This window comes from Electrona antarctica (genome assembly GCF_951216825.1).
Source record: "Electrona antarctica genome assembly, chromosome: 5".
In the NCBI taxonomy this organism is placed as follows: Eukaryota; Metazoa; Chordata; class Actinopteri; order Myctophiformes; family Myctophidae; genus Electrona; species Electrona antarctica.
In genome coordinates, this window is record NC_136810.1 from 35,290,671 (window position 1) to 35,307,829 (window position 17,159).

Sequence of the window (17,159 nt, forward strand, 5' to 3'; positions counted from 1 at the left end):
GTATCGGTTTTAGATAAATCGGCATCGGTTCGATTAATCAATCAGACCGATTAAATAATCGGTCCGATTAATCGGTCTATCTTTACAGATAAACAAGCCCAAAGTAACAGCTTGAACAGATCTACAAGCTCACAGTATTAAATATAAAGGTATTAAAGTTAAATCTGACTTGCCTAAGCCTGCAGTGCAGATGCCCTGTTACATGTATTCTTCAGAATGGACAAAATTCAATACAGAATGAGATCATATCGACATCGGTAATATCGGTTATCGGCCATAACAGCAATTAATTATATCGGATATCGATATCGGCCAAAATGTCTCATCGGCACATCCCTAGTAACAAGTAATATGTTCTCTTCCCTCTAGTTATTCTGAATAAAACATGTGACTCAAACCACTTATGCAACAAACGCCATTTAGGCAGCAAATTTAGCATAAATCTCAACTGCAGACGCCGTTACATTTTACAAAAGTATAATTTCTTCTTTTAATTTTTCTGTGTACATACATGTTACTCGTTTTGTTTGTTTGATTGATTAATTGATTGATTGATTGATTACTTTATTATAACTGGAGAAAAATAGATAACCCGAAAAAGTTTAAAAGCTTCACATGATTAGACTTAGACTTTTTACAGGAGCCAGTTACAAATTGCAGACACCTGTAAGTGCACTTTTAGTGCGGTTTTGAAGGAGGGTAAGAGTTAGCAGGACATTCCACATTTTGGTGGCATAGCAGTAGAACGAATTTAACCCCTTGTTTGAGCCAAATCTGGGACAAACGAGATTGGTGGAGCTCCCTCTGGTGTGGCGCTTGTGTGCGTCTTTAACGTTATTGAAGTAGTTTGACAGCCTGGTACATGGGTATCTCTGTGGTGTTGTGTATCTTGAAGACCAGGCCCATTGCAAGTTGCTTTTGTACTGTGTAAAAGGTGCTCATTCACGTTTCAAATCAAGTTTCTTTCTTTTTTTGATTGGTGATTCATTCTTCAAATGACGTGCCCTATGTCATTGGAAGAACTGCCATCAATGTTCACAATGTTACATCATGGTGAAAAGCCTCCATAACAACATTATTTTGAAGGACATTTTCTTTTCATTACTTCAGGTACTTAATATTTAAATAAATAAATAAAAGTTACTGTTGTGAGCTTGGTAACTCTGCCATAAAGTGGGGAGGCAATGCTCATTAAGACCTTTGTTTTCCAGGTTTGTGATCACCTGTTAATGTGTCAACTGCAGTTTATACACGCACGCACGCACGCACACACGCACGCACGCACGCACGCACGCACGCACACACGCACGCACACACACACGCACACACACACACACACTGCAGAGAGTTCGTTTTGATCTATTCATCAAAAATATGTATTTACAAACAATATAAAGGATTTGACACACCAATACAATTACCACCTGCAATTTGTGTGTAATGTCATGGCTATTAGAAAGTGTTCCATGAAAAATATATTTACAGCATTTAATAGCCTACTACCAATTCTGAATCTAACACAGCTATTGAATGATGAAAAATCACAGCTGTGTGAAGTGAGTGGTGCAACTGCGTGTGGGGTTCCCCGGAAGTTCCAGGCCCACATGAACAGGGTGCCGGCCCGGTTCTGGTGAGCCGCCCCGCGTCCGAAACGGTCCAGAAATTACAGAGTTACCCTGTGGTGGTCCCCAGGGGGTCGCCGGGGGGTCCTGGAACATCCAGAGTAGTTCCAGACCCCCAGGAACGTGCCCAGGGGGCCAGCATGGTTCTGGTGAGCCGCCCGCGTCCGAAATGGTTGAGAAATGACAGAGTTACCATGTGGGGGTCGCCAGGGGATCCCTCTACTGTACTGTACTGTACTGTACTGTACTGTACTGTCACACCCAAAATCATCATATATACAGTTAATATGTGTGTGTATGTTAGGCTGTGCAACAGTGACACTTGGTGGTGAAACCAAACGCTATTTCCGTGCTCGGACACAGCCAGCCAGCCAGCCAGGGACACAGCCAACCAGGGACCCACATAGATTTCTATAGGAGTGGTTGCACCACTCAAAAATAGATAAACGAAAGTAGGGTTGGGCAACTATCTCGTCTTTTTGATCGGCCAGATGATCAGAATGGGCTATTGAGTCGATCAAAAACATCCATTCACACCATACAAAACAATCACACTATAGGGTTTGGTGGTTCACTGGTTTCAATGTGAAACCCAGTGAATCATAGGGGAGTGGCTCAGCACAAATTAGCATGAATAGCCCTGGGTGCATATCAATAGGATGTCTATGTAACCTGTTACGTACTATATTAGGCTACTACTACTTTTAAACCACCACTATTTATCTTTCGAGGTAATTTTTTTTTAACTTTCTATTTATCTATTTATCTTTCTAGGTAGGCCTACAGTCATTCAAACTAAGTCAAGCTGAAGATTAACTCTTCAACTGTGTTAATTAAATATTGATGTCCAGTGATACCTGCTTGGATTATTTATTGCATTTTATTAGCAGTGCCATATATTTATTCAGTGGTGTCATGTCAAATAAACAGAGAATCTGTCCTCTTTCTTTAGTAGCCACAAGGTTCAAGGTTCAAGGTTAGCTTTATTGTCCCTTGCGGGAAATTGGTTTGCAGCCAGATCATAGTAAAAAACCACATTTTTTATAATGTGCTATCATCAGTATTTTAAAATCATTAATTACAAATTATTATTTCTTTCCATTATTGTTTGATGACAGAATTTACATTACCTTTATTATTCATATTCAATTATTGTCTCATTGTTATTCAACTTATTCTAATTATAGCAAGATGGCGATGGCTGATCACCCCAGCTTAGAAAACAGCTAAGTGATGTTGTGCCCCAAAAGGTTGCCCACCCCTGAACTAATGATGACAACATTGGAGATAATGAAAAAGGAATGTGGGTTATACTAAAAACTAAACTAAACTAAACTAAGAACTTGTTTAAATTGGTCAGAAGAGACAATTCACGGTTATACTGTAATTCCAATGGCTATATAATGGCAATGATGATTATGAAGGTGATTACATTTATATTTGTTATACGTATCTGAATATGTGATTCTATTCACTCGCCGTGTGACTGTGCTGGTAACAGTATTCAATCCTCAGTGTCTGTGGCCTCCAGGAGGTTAACACTGTCCACAGGCACAGATGATGTCATGATCAAGAATCCGATACTAGATATCGGCAATGCAATCTGTAATTGAAAACACTGACCTTCCAGCTCTCTACCGTGGCAAAGTTGCACGTGACAAACAATAATAATTGTGTTGGCCATATGAAAGATGCTGTAATGAGGGGCATCTTTGTCTTGTCGTATGGAGACTATAAACCTACCCAACCGTCGGATGATGCGCAAGCATTATTATGGCAGCGTTGTAATTAGGAAGACCATAAAGTACCTCAACCTTTCCTATTAACATTAATTAATTAATTGATTGAGTGTGTGTGTGTGTGTGTGTGTGTGTGTGTGTGTGTGTGTGTGTGTGTGTGTGTGTGTGTGTGTGTGTGTGTGTGTGTGTGTGTGTGTGTGTGTGTGTGTCAGAAACACCTGAATAAAACAAATCCACAAATAACGTTGTTACCTTAGTTACATTTACCTGTCAATGTGGCCACTGTGAAAATGGTTCTTTGCTGATGGAGTGCGACAGTATTCTACACTGAGTGTTCCACTGGAAAGGGGCTTTAGATAGTGTCCTATCTGCCTAGCCTACACAGTTTCAATAAAATTAAGTTCTTTATGTCTCCTTTGAGAGAGAGAGAGAGAGAGAGAGAGAGAGAGAGAGAGAGAGAGAGAGAGAGAGAGAGATTTTATATTACAAAATAAAGAGTCAGTCAAAGGGATTAATTCATATGAATATGATAGATACAAACTTAATCTACTATGCTGTGGCATTCACACATGTTTAATGAAGTGTGGGGACACTTTGTCCAGTCAAATATGTGTACACACATATTGCCTATTGTGCCTATTTCTGTTTTAGCCAGTTAACAATGTACAGATGCCATGGTAGTTTCTGGTGATTCAAGACTCAAGATTCAACAGAGTTCAAGATTCAAGAGGGTTTATTTATTTAAGTCACTTACTCACATGTTCAAGCAGGGAAATGTTGTCGCATGTTCCATGTGGGAATTTAAATCAAATGAGCTTGGAATCGAAATGGGTAATTTACATTTCTGAGACATTATTATTATTTTGTGGGGGAAACTTTGAAATAGTATTGTAACAGTGTCAAAAGAGTCTGCTCTCCATAAAGACCAAAATCATTCCTATCATTGTTGAAAATAAAGTAAAATAGTGTAGTAACACTGGTTGATTAGATGCTATAGGGACATGCTTATCATACTGATTTATGGAATAACCTAATTATTGATAATTTACTACAAGCAATTCACAGTTTTCATTTGCTTATTGTCTTGAGCTGAAATGCCCAAGATTTTAAAAGTCTAGGCGGGTCCTAGAAATGTAGTCCTAAATGTGCCAGCTGTTGCACAAACCCCCTAGCCTAGTCCTTCTATCACTATCAGTCTTCTTCTGGCTTAAATGTCAACAGGGTCATGAAACCGTCTGGGGTGTGTTTGCCTGGACTGTAGCTCTGCCTGCACTCCAGGTCTGTAGCCCCAGCTCAGCAGCTGGTCACATGTTGCAATGCACAAACCCAAGACGGAAATAGCAAGACTCGCCATCTCCGGTTTACTTCCCGTATCTGTGTGAAGTCGGCAGACACCTTTTTAGGAGACCGGAAGAATGTTGGATTCTATTTATTCCCATGGGAGAATACAGCTCCTGAACCATTCTTTAGCTCCATGGTCACTGAACTAAATATTGGACCAGATTGTCACAAGCCACACAATAATATTCTCAAGATTTACATACTAAAAGGTTTTTCAGAGACAAATCAGGAGAAAATCTACTTTAATATCAACCTTTCTCTGTCCCAGCAACACACTCTTGCGGGATCTAGCACCAGTAGACATAGGACGTGTCCACCAGAGTCCACTTAGGAGACCATTAGGATTTGTGTACCATATCGCCTCTAGTGGCTCCAATTGGGAGAACTATGTTCCTAAATTAACAATCTTTGCACAAACCCGAGGCTTAAATGTATTTAAATATATACTTTTTGAAACGTCTATGGGAAAAATTAATTATTTCCTGGTGCCCTCATCGTTCTGAAAGGGGGTGGGACTGCGACTCTATTCCTGGAAGTCACTTCTCATTTTCAAGGAAAGCTCCTATCTCCTTGTACGGAATGTTCCTTAGGAGGAATGTTGTTAAGTACAGTAGGCCTACAGTACAGTAGAAACCTACAGTAGAACTAATTTAATGTCGTACCAGCCTGGGACGCATACCATTTTTTGGGTTTACAGTATGATCTGGTCGGGAGCGGATGGTAACTTACGTAATGTTGTAATCACTGGCTTGTAGTCATCAGGAAGGAAACCACAAACCGGAATCAGAAGTACCCCAAATTCCCAGTGATCAAGGGCAAATTCCCAAATTCCCAATAAAAGCCTTGTTGCAGCGTATGAATCCAACACAACTTCAAGTACGTTACTTCTTGGAATAGTTCTTTTATTTTGGTATATCCATCTTTTATTCCCTCGTGTAGCGACTGGCGAGACTAAAAACAAACAGGGGTGGACCAAAACAAAGCAACACCGAAAAAGCCGGAAACCACGAACCGGAATAAGAGTTTTCTTTTCTTTTTTTAGATTTTACCATCCGGTCTAGACCGGATCACACGGTCGATTTAGAAACACAGACCAGGCTTTCCTCTGAGGTGGAAAGCCAGGACGTGAGGTTACAGTACCAGAGGTTGTTCCTACCACAAACTCATTCCTAGTAGCGCCTAGTGAATTGGATGACCTGACATGAAACTTGAAAGTGCACAGTTTAGTAATTAGTGCTACATGTTTTATTGTTGTAAATAAATATGTTTGAATTTATTGAGAAAACTAAAAGGATTTACAAAACATACATGAATTGTTTAAGGCATGCAACAAGGCCTTGAGGCTTTTGTGAGATGCCTGAGCACTGAGCAGCCGATGGCCTCGCACAAGTGCGCTGTTCGAGTTGGCAAACAGTTCAGGCAGAAAAGGTCACCTGTTCTGAAATGTTACATGTGACCCAAACAAGCACTCCCTTTTCCCCAACTACAGAAATAAATGGGTCGATACTCTGTAAGCCTGCAGATATGGCTTGGTCATCCACATCGCTAGGTGGTGGTGTCTCAAAAAAGTAGGCTCCTCAAAGTGTGATGCTTAAACTGTGGTCTCTGATAGGCCTACTGCAAGAACCCTACTCTCAATCAACTCCGAATCAACTCCAAAGCAAGACTAGCGAAAATTATGCTATCTTAGTTTGTTTTGGTGTGAAGCGCCGTGTTGCCAGATTCTGTGAAACAAGCGACCAGGTCTATGAAAACAAATCCAAAAGAAGCAACCAGTTTCACTACTTGAGCCCTATTACCATCAGCTATTTTTTTAATGAATCATGAAAGCAAGCCCAAATAAGCAACTACACTTCAGAAATAGGCCCAAACTATAAATCAACGGGCAACTATGAATATTAAGCTATGTTACAGGACAACTACCCCTAAGTCGCAAACCGCAAACCACCAGTGCTTTCTGCAATTTGCATGGTGGAAAATAATATTTTGTCGGCAGACTGTCTTTGTGCGAATAAAAAATGCTAGTCTGTTGCAATATGAGAGTTTTAAGTAGTCTTTGACTAGTCTGGACAAGTTCCCTCGGTCTGGAGTCACCTTTAGCAGGAGTGATGCATTCTGATTGGATTTGGGAAAGACTGACTGACAGACAGACAGACAGACAGACAGACAGACAGACAGAAACATAATCTCCCTCAAGATTGTGGTGCCTAAACTCACCCCTTAGACACCAAAAAAAGGTACCCACCTAGGAAGTTTCCTTGCCAATGGCAGAACCTTGGCAGAAAAAGGAAAGGGACAATTTTCAATCATTTTATGTGGAATGTTGTAGAGCTACAGCACTAAACAGTTAATAGTTACATAATGTGTAAGTAGTCTCGCGTTAACAGGCTGTTGCCTCTCGCAATTTCCAAATGCTTTTACAGTACAGTCTGGAGCAACGGAAGAGCTGTCATGAGTAAACTATAAAGCGGAAGTGGAGCCTCCTCGCCACTTCTGTTTCGTCTTTACAGTATTTATCCTAATATAAATAGAAATCATCTAGGCATTGCTTGCTGCTTAGCAGAAAAGGAAATTAAAAAAAATAAGCTCTAAAGATATTTTAAAATATATTTTCGTGAACGGAAATGTCAGCTTCCTTACTCAGATTTCGGGAGCTGTAGTTCCAGACTATCGCATTCGGAGATTGTGGAATAGTTGTCTGGCAACCTTAATCTTAATCTTACCAAATTATAATATAACATTATTTACAAATCATAACATGAAATTATGGTTTGATTGACTTCTCTAATTGTCCAACAAATTGACTGCACACTCACTGTCTACTCTGGTGCTATGTGTATAGTTGTGTTTAAAGATAACAGGCTTAGACCTTTATACTAGTGGTCCCATCACTTGTCACTAATATACTTTGATGTAATGACAGGGCGTTACATCACTTTTTTAATGCCAAAAATGTCAAGACCATCACTAAGGCAGGTACAATTGCCCGCAATGTTCCCGCTGCTGCTAAAACTACTGGTCATGAATGATGAATTCAGAGAGATATTACAGTACGTATGCATATACATTTATGTATCTTCTATGCCAAAATAACATGTGTGTGTATTTGTCACACACACACACACACACATTGCGGAACCATTGCGGCTCAAGAATCTGCCACTCCTGAATGAAGTGTCAGGAGTGCTGGGAGTCTGGGAGTGCTGGGAGTCTGGTGCAACGCACAGGTCCTGTACCTGGTGAGAGCAGTAGTGGACCTGGTGAGACGTAGGAGGGGCCCGGACAGGAGTCAACCCACAGAGCCTAGTGACTAGTCCTTCCACGCGCCAGATTGGTCTAACTCAGAGTCCCGGCAGAGTAGTTCGGGAGCGGCGGATTGTGTGGCCCTGGTCTTTTCCTAATAGGACTGATCGTGGGTAATGGGATGTAAGTCGGGACTTGATCACCCCGGCTGGGTCGGCTGGGTCACCTGAGTGATGAGTATGATGTTGTGAGACCCGAAACCCCAATGACCTTGGGATACATCACTGAGGATACATCCCAGGTGCATCCATGCGATGTTTGTTCTCTCTCTCTCTCTCTCTCTCTCTCTCTCTCTCTCTCTCTCTCTCATATCATATGTATGGTAGGTCAAACATATTCTTCTACTGTCAAAGATTTGTTTCATAATACACTTGAGGAGAGTGTACTGTAGGAGATTTGGATACAACTTACCAACGTGTGTTGCACTGTTGCTGAACATTATATCATCATCAATCCCTTTCTGTAACAGAATTTGAAAATGAAAAGTGTGGTCTCCGCCTGGCCAGGTTGCCTACCTAGGGCTTGCAGGATTCAGTCATTGCTAATTGGAATGGAAAATAAAAGTGATACATCTTGATTACATATCTCAGAGATAATGTGTACCGTGTAATGACCTTGTACAGTCAGTTTTGAAAAAACATTAGTTTAAACAGTACACCGACAAAATAAATCCTCACTGTTAATTTAACCCAGAGAATAATGATCCCAAATGGGGCAACGTCGTATGAAAAGTAAATCAAGTCTCAGAATTAAATTAAGTGTAGATTCACACAAATCGGTATTCCAAGGAATCGAGGGGACAAATTTGTTGGATTGTATGACCTACGATTCAAGAGTTATACAGCAGAAAATGGAGTCCTGCACACGGTCTTCACTTACAAAAAAATATTAATAGGAATATTAATACATTTGAATAACATATATGTTTTATAATAATGCTGTTTGGCTACTCAAAACAGCATGGGCCCATTGTGTCAAATACCAGTAGAACATTGTGTCACCCCTACTGTATACCCCAAAACTAATTGTGCCCTCAGAACTTTGGCCTTGTGTGCCATTCCAAAATGGTGCAATTGTGTGTGCCTTTCCAAAATGGTGCAATTTGTTGGTGTGTGTGTGTGTGTGTGTGTGTGTGTGTGTGTGTGTGTGTGTGTGTGTGTGTGTGTGCGTGCGTGCGTGCGTGCGTGCGTGCGTGCGTGCGTGCGTGCGTGCGTGCGTGCGTGCGTGCGTGTGCGTGCGTCTAACCCTGTTTTTGCCACCTACCTAAAATCACAGATGTAATCACAGAACCTGGATTTAGGATGGGAAATCCATGTAGTGTCAGGTTTAACATCCCCATCTCGTCTGGGAATTCTTCTGATTGAGGCTTCATTATTACAAGCTGTCAGAAACATTCCCAGCCTGTTGAAAAATTAAATGTGGGGTGGTCACAGCTCTTGTACAGTTGTAGTTGTGGGGCGACTGTGGCTCAAGAGGTAGAGCAGGTCGTCCAATGATCCATGGGTCGGCGGTTCGAATCCCGGCTCCTCCTGGCTACATGTCGAAGTGTCCTTGGGCAAGACACTGAACCCCAAATTGCTCCCAATGTGCTGGTTGGTTACCTTGCATGGCTTCCGCCGCAATCGGTGTATGAATGTGTGTGTGAATGGGTGAATGTAATGCACAATCTATGTAAAGCGCCTTGGATAAAGGCGCTATATAAATGCACCATTTACCATTTACCATTTAGTTCTCAACCAGGACATTTACAATATATGACGATACTATATATATGACAGTGGAAACAAATTCAAAATAAAAGTCTACTTTTAGGACAGATTAATTTGAACTATATCAAGCTATTAGTAGGCTATTAGCCAAAGCCAGCTTTTATGTTCACAGTCAAATCATGTTGGACAGTCAAATTGAATGGGAAAGTACAAAACATATCTAAGGCATTTCAATCCTATAAATATTACATTAAAATGCTTGCTTTTCAATGATGTGGAATTCAAAATGGTTACTGCAGTGATTTGATCTTAAAGGAGCATCCATTTCCAACCTTATCTTCATAAAATTGGTCCTCCAAGCTTTTGTAATGTAATGTAAGTTTTTCAAATAAATGTAAAGATTTTGCACCTTTACTTTGACTAGAGGTTCGGTTGTAGCTGTAACATGCCCCTCACACTGCCGATCAGACCTGGGTTACAAATCACCCATGCTGCGGGTTACAAATCACCCATGCTACGGGTTACAAATCACCCGTGCTGCGGGTTACAAATCACCCATGCTACAGGTTACAAATCACCCGTGCTACGGGTTACAAATCACCCGTGCTACAGGTTACAAATCACCCGTGCTACAGGTTACAAATTACCCGTGCTGCGGGTTACAAATCACACATGCTACAGGTTACAAATCACCCGTGCTGCGGGTTACAAATCACCCATGCTACAGGTTACAAATCACCCGTGCTGCGGGTTACAAATCACTGTGGCTTCCTGTGAGGTTAGGGATAGGTTAGGGTTTGGGACAAGCCCCCAGTAAGGCTATCCAACGTTGAAGCTGCCACTACCTACTGACGAAATGTGGAATTGCAGCACTTTCATGGAGGTGGACGGACGTTCATGACGTCACGTGCGTAAGCCCGGACCTCAAATTTGAGGTCCGGGGCTAGGCTAAACTTCCGCTCGCTCGAGCCATTGAGTTATAATTGTACTTCCGGCAGTCTTTCGGCGCTTCAAAACGCCACTGAGCAACTTCTATTGAAATTAATAGCGGGGGGGCGGGGCTAACGCTCCGGTTCGGTCTCTATCCTTTTATTACTCTATGGTTTGGGATAGTGTTAGTAATGGTCGGACTAACGGGAGGTTGGACCAATGCCGCGCTAGCCCTCCCAAGTCCCATTAGCCAATTAATATATACAATCATCAATACAAAAAAACATTTATAACCACGTGGTCTGGGATTCTCCAAAATCGGATTGTATCAGATACCCAAAAATATGCCGTTGGTTGGGCTCTATATGAGAAGCTTGCTTGAGGTTGCTTACTCATCCTCTTCCTAGCTAAGGTAGACTCTTGTCAGAAAATCCATTGTCCAAAGATGCAACAGCAGTGAGTCTGTCATTCTGACAAGCCGGTTCTAGCTGTCTGCTGCAGGGAAGTAACATTAATTCAAGAGCAATATGCTACAACAACTAAAGGCCTCTACATAGTCTGTTTTGTTCCTTGCGTAGGGGAGTCAAACGGACACAAAAACGCAAGGTTATTTTAAACATACACAGTCCTTGCGTTGTGTTGCGTTGCGTTGCCTTGCGTTGCGTTGCTTGCGTCGGATTATAAATCACAGCATCTACTCGTCCACTAGATGGCAGCTGTGACACTATGATCAAGGGATTGTTCTGGTTTAAAAAAGAAAATAAAAAAATAAAAAAAGAAGAAAAATAAAAAAACAACCCAACTAGATATGATTGGGCCAAATATCAAGGGCCAAAAATCCCTTGATATTTTTGTGCTACCATAGGCGCAAGCATTTGTCAAGCAATTCTAGTTCAAATAAATAGGGCTTAAAACGGTTTCTATTACTGTATATGTACTGTACATAAACGTTTTTCTGATGGTTTGTATTAGCTGAGATCAAGTGTTCGCTAATAAATGTGTGTGAAAATGGCATGCTGCTGTTTTTTCGTTCTCAAAATGTTTAATTTATACTAAATTACTTATGGATTATGTCAAATTGTCACGCAATAATTACAATTTGGCACACAATATCTGCATGGTTGAGAATGGGTTGTTTATGAGGCATTGAAAATGTTCTGGAATAATAACTGCTCATAATGTAATAAGGGCTCATAATGTAATCATTTAAATGTAATAAAAACTCATAATGTAATAATCAGCTCATAATGTAATAAAAAAATGAGCGCATAACATAATATATTTTTCTATAATGTAATAATGTGTTACATTATGAACGAACACATAGCAGCAAAAATGTAATAATGTTGTTGAGAAAAGTCTTACACTGTCATATGTATTACCTCTGTTGACAAACTTTGGGCCATAATAAAGTCTACATTTAATGTAGACTTTCTTATGGCCCATATTGTTGAGAAAAGTCTTACACTATCATATGTATTACCTCTATAGAGCGTCGCAGTATGGACCAGGAAATGATTCTCCGTTCATTTTCCTCATAGACATTTCAGAAAGTATTTATTTAAAGACGTTTACGCCACGGACAAAGCCAACTCGAGTCGTGACAAATCATGACAACAAACACAATTTTTTGGGCCGAACAAATAATTAGAAAGAAGAAAAAAACGGCAGGTTACAACACTTTTTTTGTTGTTTTTCTTCTTTGTAATTATTTGTTTGGTCCAAAATATTGTTTGTGTTGTCATGAGTTGTCATGACTCGAGATGGCTTTGTCCGCGACGTAACCGTCTTTAAATAAATACTTTTTGAAATGTCTATGGGAAAAATGCATTGGGAATCATTTCCTGGTCCATGGCAAGGATTGTCTAAAGAGGATGAGACGCGAAGACCGTATGGGCGACGCCATGTTGCTTATGGTGCTCCATGGAAGGAAAGAAACATGCGCAATGGGCTATATGCAGCTGAACACTTCCGCGCTCAGCTTCCTTGGTCTCAACTGCGCATGTTTCTTTCCTTCCATGGAGCACCATAAGCAACATGGCGTCGCCCGTACGGTCTTCGCGACTCATCCTCTTTAGACAGTCCTTGGTCCATGCAGGGGGTGGGACTGCGACGCTCTATTGACAAATGTATAGGCTTTCTTATGGCACAGATTATTGAGAAGTCTTACACTGTCATATTTATTACCTCTGTTGACAAATGTATAGAGTATAGACTTTCTTTTCCAAAGATTTTAATTGCCATTTTTATTGTCTTTCTTTAATGCTAATTTATTAAAGACTTTTAAACATTATTATCCTACTCCTTAATCCTTATAGAGTTAAATTAACTAGAACAGTGCCCGTTGGGGAGTGATCAGGTGTGAGGCTAATAAAAGGCGAGGTTGTGCATCATTGTGATGTCAGAACATAATTGTGATGTCAGAACAGGCCAGCTCCATATACAGTATGGAGATCTAGGTGTGATCAGTGCCCGTTGGGGGGTGATCAGGTGTGATCAATTGGCTAATAAAGAGCGAGGTCGCGCATCATTGTGATGTCAGAACAGGCCAGCTCCATATATTGAGATCTGGGGGTGATCAGTTGGGCCCTGTCTTCTGCAGAGGCTTTTGTGCTTTTTCCTGACAACCCGCAAACCGACAGTTACATTTTTGTCCGTCACTCAAATCCCCATATATGGGGATCTGAGTGACGCACAAAGATTCCTAAGTATACTTGGGAATTGTCCGTCACTCAAAATCCCCATACTTGGGATTTTTTGTCCGTCACTCAAAATCCCCATATTTGGGATTTTTTGTCCGTCACTCAAAATCCCCAAACATGGGAAAGCCCCCATATATGGTGCCCAGGTCTCATGACACCACGTGACATCATCAGGGATGGAGATCGCAATTAGTCTATTTGCCAGCCCATAGCCCCATTGTGAACCCGGACATTTTGAGTACCCTAAGATTTTTATGTTAGAAATGTCGAGGCTGGCAAGTAGACTATATAGACGAATCCACAGAGCGCTGCCCTGTAGTTGTCATCAATATTGGCCAGCAACTCTACATCTGACCTCAAACACTTAGATCTCCATATATGGATCTTCCTCTTCGATGTCTCCTGTCTACTGATACTTATGTCCATTCAAACTCTAGACGGGCCTGCCCCAAAGTTATTAGTGCAGCCGCGCCCGGTAGCTGGCGAAAACTAGAGTTCTCAACAGGCCCGAAACTTAAGGCCCGGCTCATCAAACCCTGTACACTCAAGAGAATGTCCCCGCTACCACCCTTAGATCTCCATGGAGCTGGCCCTGACATTAGAGCGATATCGCTTCTCTCCCCCAGGGTGTCTTACTGGTTATTATATATTATTGTCTTCTCCCCGTGTCCCCTAGGGTAGGTACCCTCACAAAAAACATGCAGTAATCCTGGTGTCTAAAATACCTCCCCATGGCCAGCCGGGGTGCCTGATGGAGGGGAAAGGAACTGGTCGGAACGTGTTCCTTCCACGCGCTACGTCCGGCCAGGGAAACTCTCCCCTGTCAGGTGAAAAGAAGCAGCTTGGACTCCTCATGCATAGAAGGAAGCATGAGGTCAGTCCGCTGCCCCCCAGGTTGGCAGAGGAAGTGTAGCGCCCAGGATTACATTAGATATTTGACAGTGACACTGGGTGAAAAAATGGGTTGCAAAATTGTGGGATAAAAATTTGAAATAAAAAAAATATATATATTATTATTGTCAGGTGAAACCTGACATTATACATGCCCGTTTTTATTAGTCATGATTGACTGCCCTAAGCCAATGGGAGTCTGACCCCATACTCTGAAACACCGCTGAAACGATGCCAGCCAATCGCGTAGTAGCGACCTAGTCATGATTGGCTGCCTCCTAAGCGATGACACGCGCACAGCAGAACTCTGCACCCAAACCAAACTCTGCAACCATAAACATATAGAAACACAGCAGCGCGGAGCGCATGATAACAACTTAATGTTATGAGCTAACTGGAGAGCAGGAAAAAAATAAAAAAGGGGAACAGATGCACAACGGAGACAGTGCTTGTTTCACCTGACAAATACCACTATGTCATAATTTCTTGTTATTATTTTAAGAAATATAACTTTTTCTAATAGATGTCTTTACATTGGAACCTTACAAAGGATGGATGTCGCTTGGAACACTGTTTATCTGGTTCTTTGTGACACAAAAATTGTGTTCAATCACATGAAAATCAGTGTGAACTGAGCGTTGCAACGATACATTATTTTATTGTTATAGTTACTGCTAGGGTTGTCCCGATCGGATCGGGTGATCGGAAATCGGCTCCGATCACATGATTTTTAAAAGATCGGAATCGGGGAGACAAGATCGGATTTTAATTGTCTAATATAAATCTCAAAGAAAGATGCATAAGCAATGACATTTTGTAAAAACTGTTGTGTTTATGCTAGTTGTTTTCCTTCTGGTCCCAGTCAGAGATCATCAAACAAAGACTAGTCACACTTAGAGGCTATGAGGTATGACGGCATAGGTGCTCTGCAGTACTCTCTCTGAATGAGAGAGATACTCTTTAACTTGACTTCAGTTCTATAAGCTGTAGAACTGTATTCACTCAAGATTAACCAACAGAGCATGACATTAACTTTTTGAGGCACTTGTCCTTCGGACAAGTACATTTCCCATTCACTTGTCCGGACACAAAAGTCACTTGTCCGGAGCAGGGGTCATCAACATGCAGGCTTATGATGGACATTTTCCTCAAACAAAATGTTTGCCACGGACATACAAAATTAAATATTACCATAAATACAAAATGCATACTAGTCCAGTAGACACGATGAAGAAAAGCACACTGTTCTTAAAGCTGTGGGAGAGGGGTTTGACATGTCGCGGTTTCCTCAACCCTTTGTACAAAGCTGAGAGGGAAGGCGTAGATGGAGCAATTTGTAACTATAATTACTTTAATAGTCAAGCGTATTATTGTTACTATTTCCATGGCCATCTCTGTACTATTGTCTACTTTCTACTTCTTCACTTTCTATATTGAAGTGATTGCTTTGAACTTTTCAAAGCATTAAGACAATCAGAGACAGTGGCAAGAATTGAGCAGTTGAGACGAATAACCATCCAAAGTCCAAACTAATGATCCATAATTTATATAAATCATGGATAAGCGGTCAGGACAAAAAGGCCTTTTCGGGGAGGGGTCAGAATAAATTGGTTATTCGTCTCAATTGTCATATTGACGTCATCCACTGGCTATTGTAAAATCTAAAAAAAACGTTTTAGAGGCGCAAGTCATAGGCATGTTCTGTATCCGCCACTGTTTGGTTTGGTACCTGTTTGAACCTATCAGCATATACAACGATGGACAGCAGGCATCTTGTCTTGATGAGAGTGCCTGTTATGAACAGTGTGGATCAAATTTGCGATTAGGGGGGTCAGATCAACATATGGAATGCATCCTGTAAGCCTACTGGCCATATATGGAGCGTGTCTTGAGTGTACAGGGTTTGATGAGGTCAGATCAACATATGGAATGTCAGAACCGGTCCCTTTCATGACGTGGTGTGACACGACGCACTGACTGACTGACGGGAAATGCAGGTTTTCATATAGTAAATGCGACCTATGGTCGCAATTAGTAGCCGTTTAAAATAAATAAGTGATGTTGGGTATAGTTTCCCTGAAACAAATATTGGAAAGGTGATTATTAGGCAAGCCAGACAATAATGTGACGTCACACAATATTGTTGGCTGCTAGGAGTGTCACAAAAAAAGCGAAACCAAGAGTCACTTGTCCAACGGACAAGTAAAAATGTAATACACTTGTCCGGGAGGATTTATTAGTTGTCCCGGACAACAGGACAAGCCTTAATGTCAAGCCCTGACCAATACATCATTATTTTTGCTATTATTCCATGCTTTCATAGAAAAAAAAAAAAAAACACAATGAAAGGTATAGTCACATTTTGCCTTTCAATAATTGAAAGGCAACACAACAGACTATACACTAGAGTTAAGAAAGTATACCTTTGTCAATACAGGTAATAAATATGACAGTGTATGATGTTCTCAATAATGTGGGCCTTAAGGAAGTCTTGTCAAAAGAGGTAATTTATATGACAGTGTAAGACTTTTCTCAACAACATGGGCCATTATTACATTATGAACTTGTATTACATTATGAGCTGCTATGTGTTCGTTCATAATGTAACACGTTATTACATTATTACATTATAGAAAAATCTGTTATTATACGTTATGCGCTCATTTTTTTAATTACTTTATGAGCTGATTATTACATTATGAGTTTTTATTACATTTAAATTATTACATTATGAGCCCTTATTACATTATGAGCATTTATTACATTTAGTTAAAATTCAATTATAGAGTGCCTTAATTTACCTTCAGCTTCTTCTCTGGTATGACACATTCATACAGTAATTGTATGGTCAAAGCAGGATAAAAATAGTTTATTTACAGTTAGAGTTACATAATTGACCGTATCGAGTATCAACTTATATAT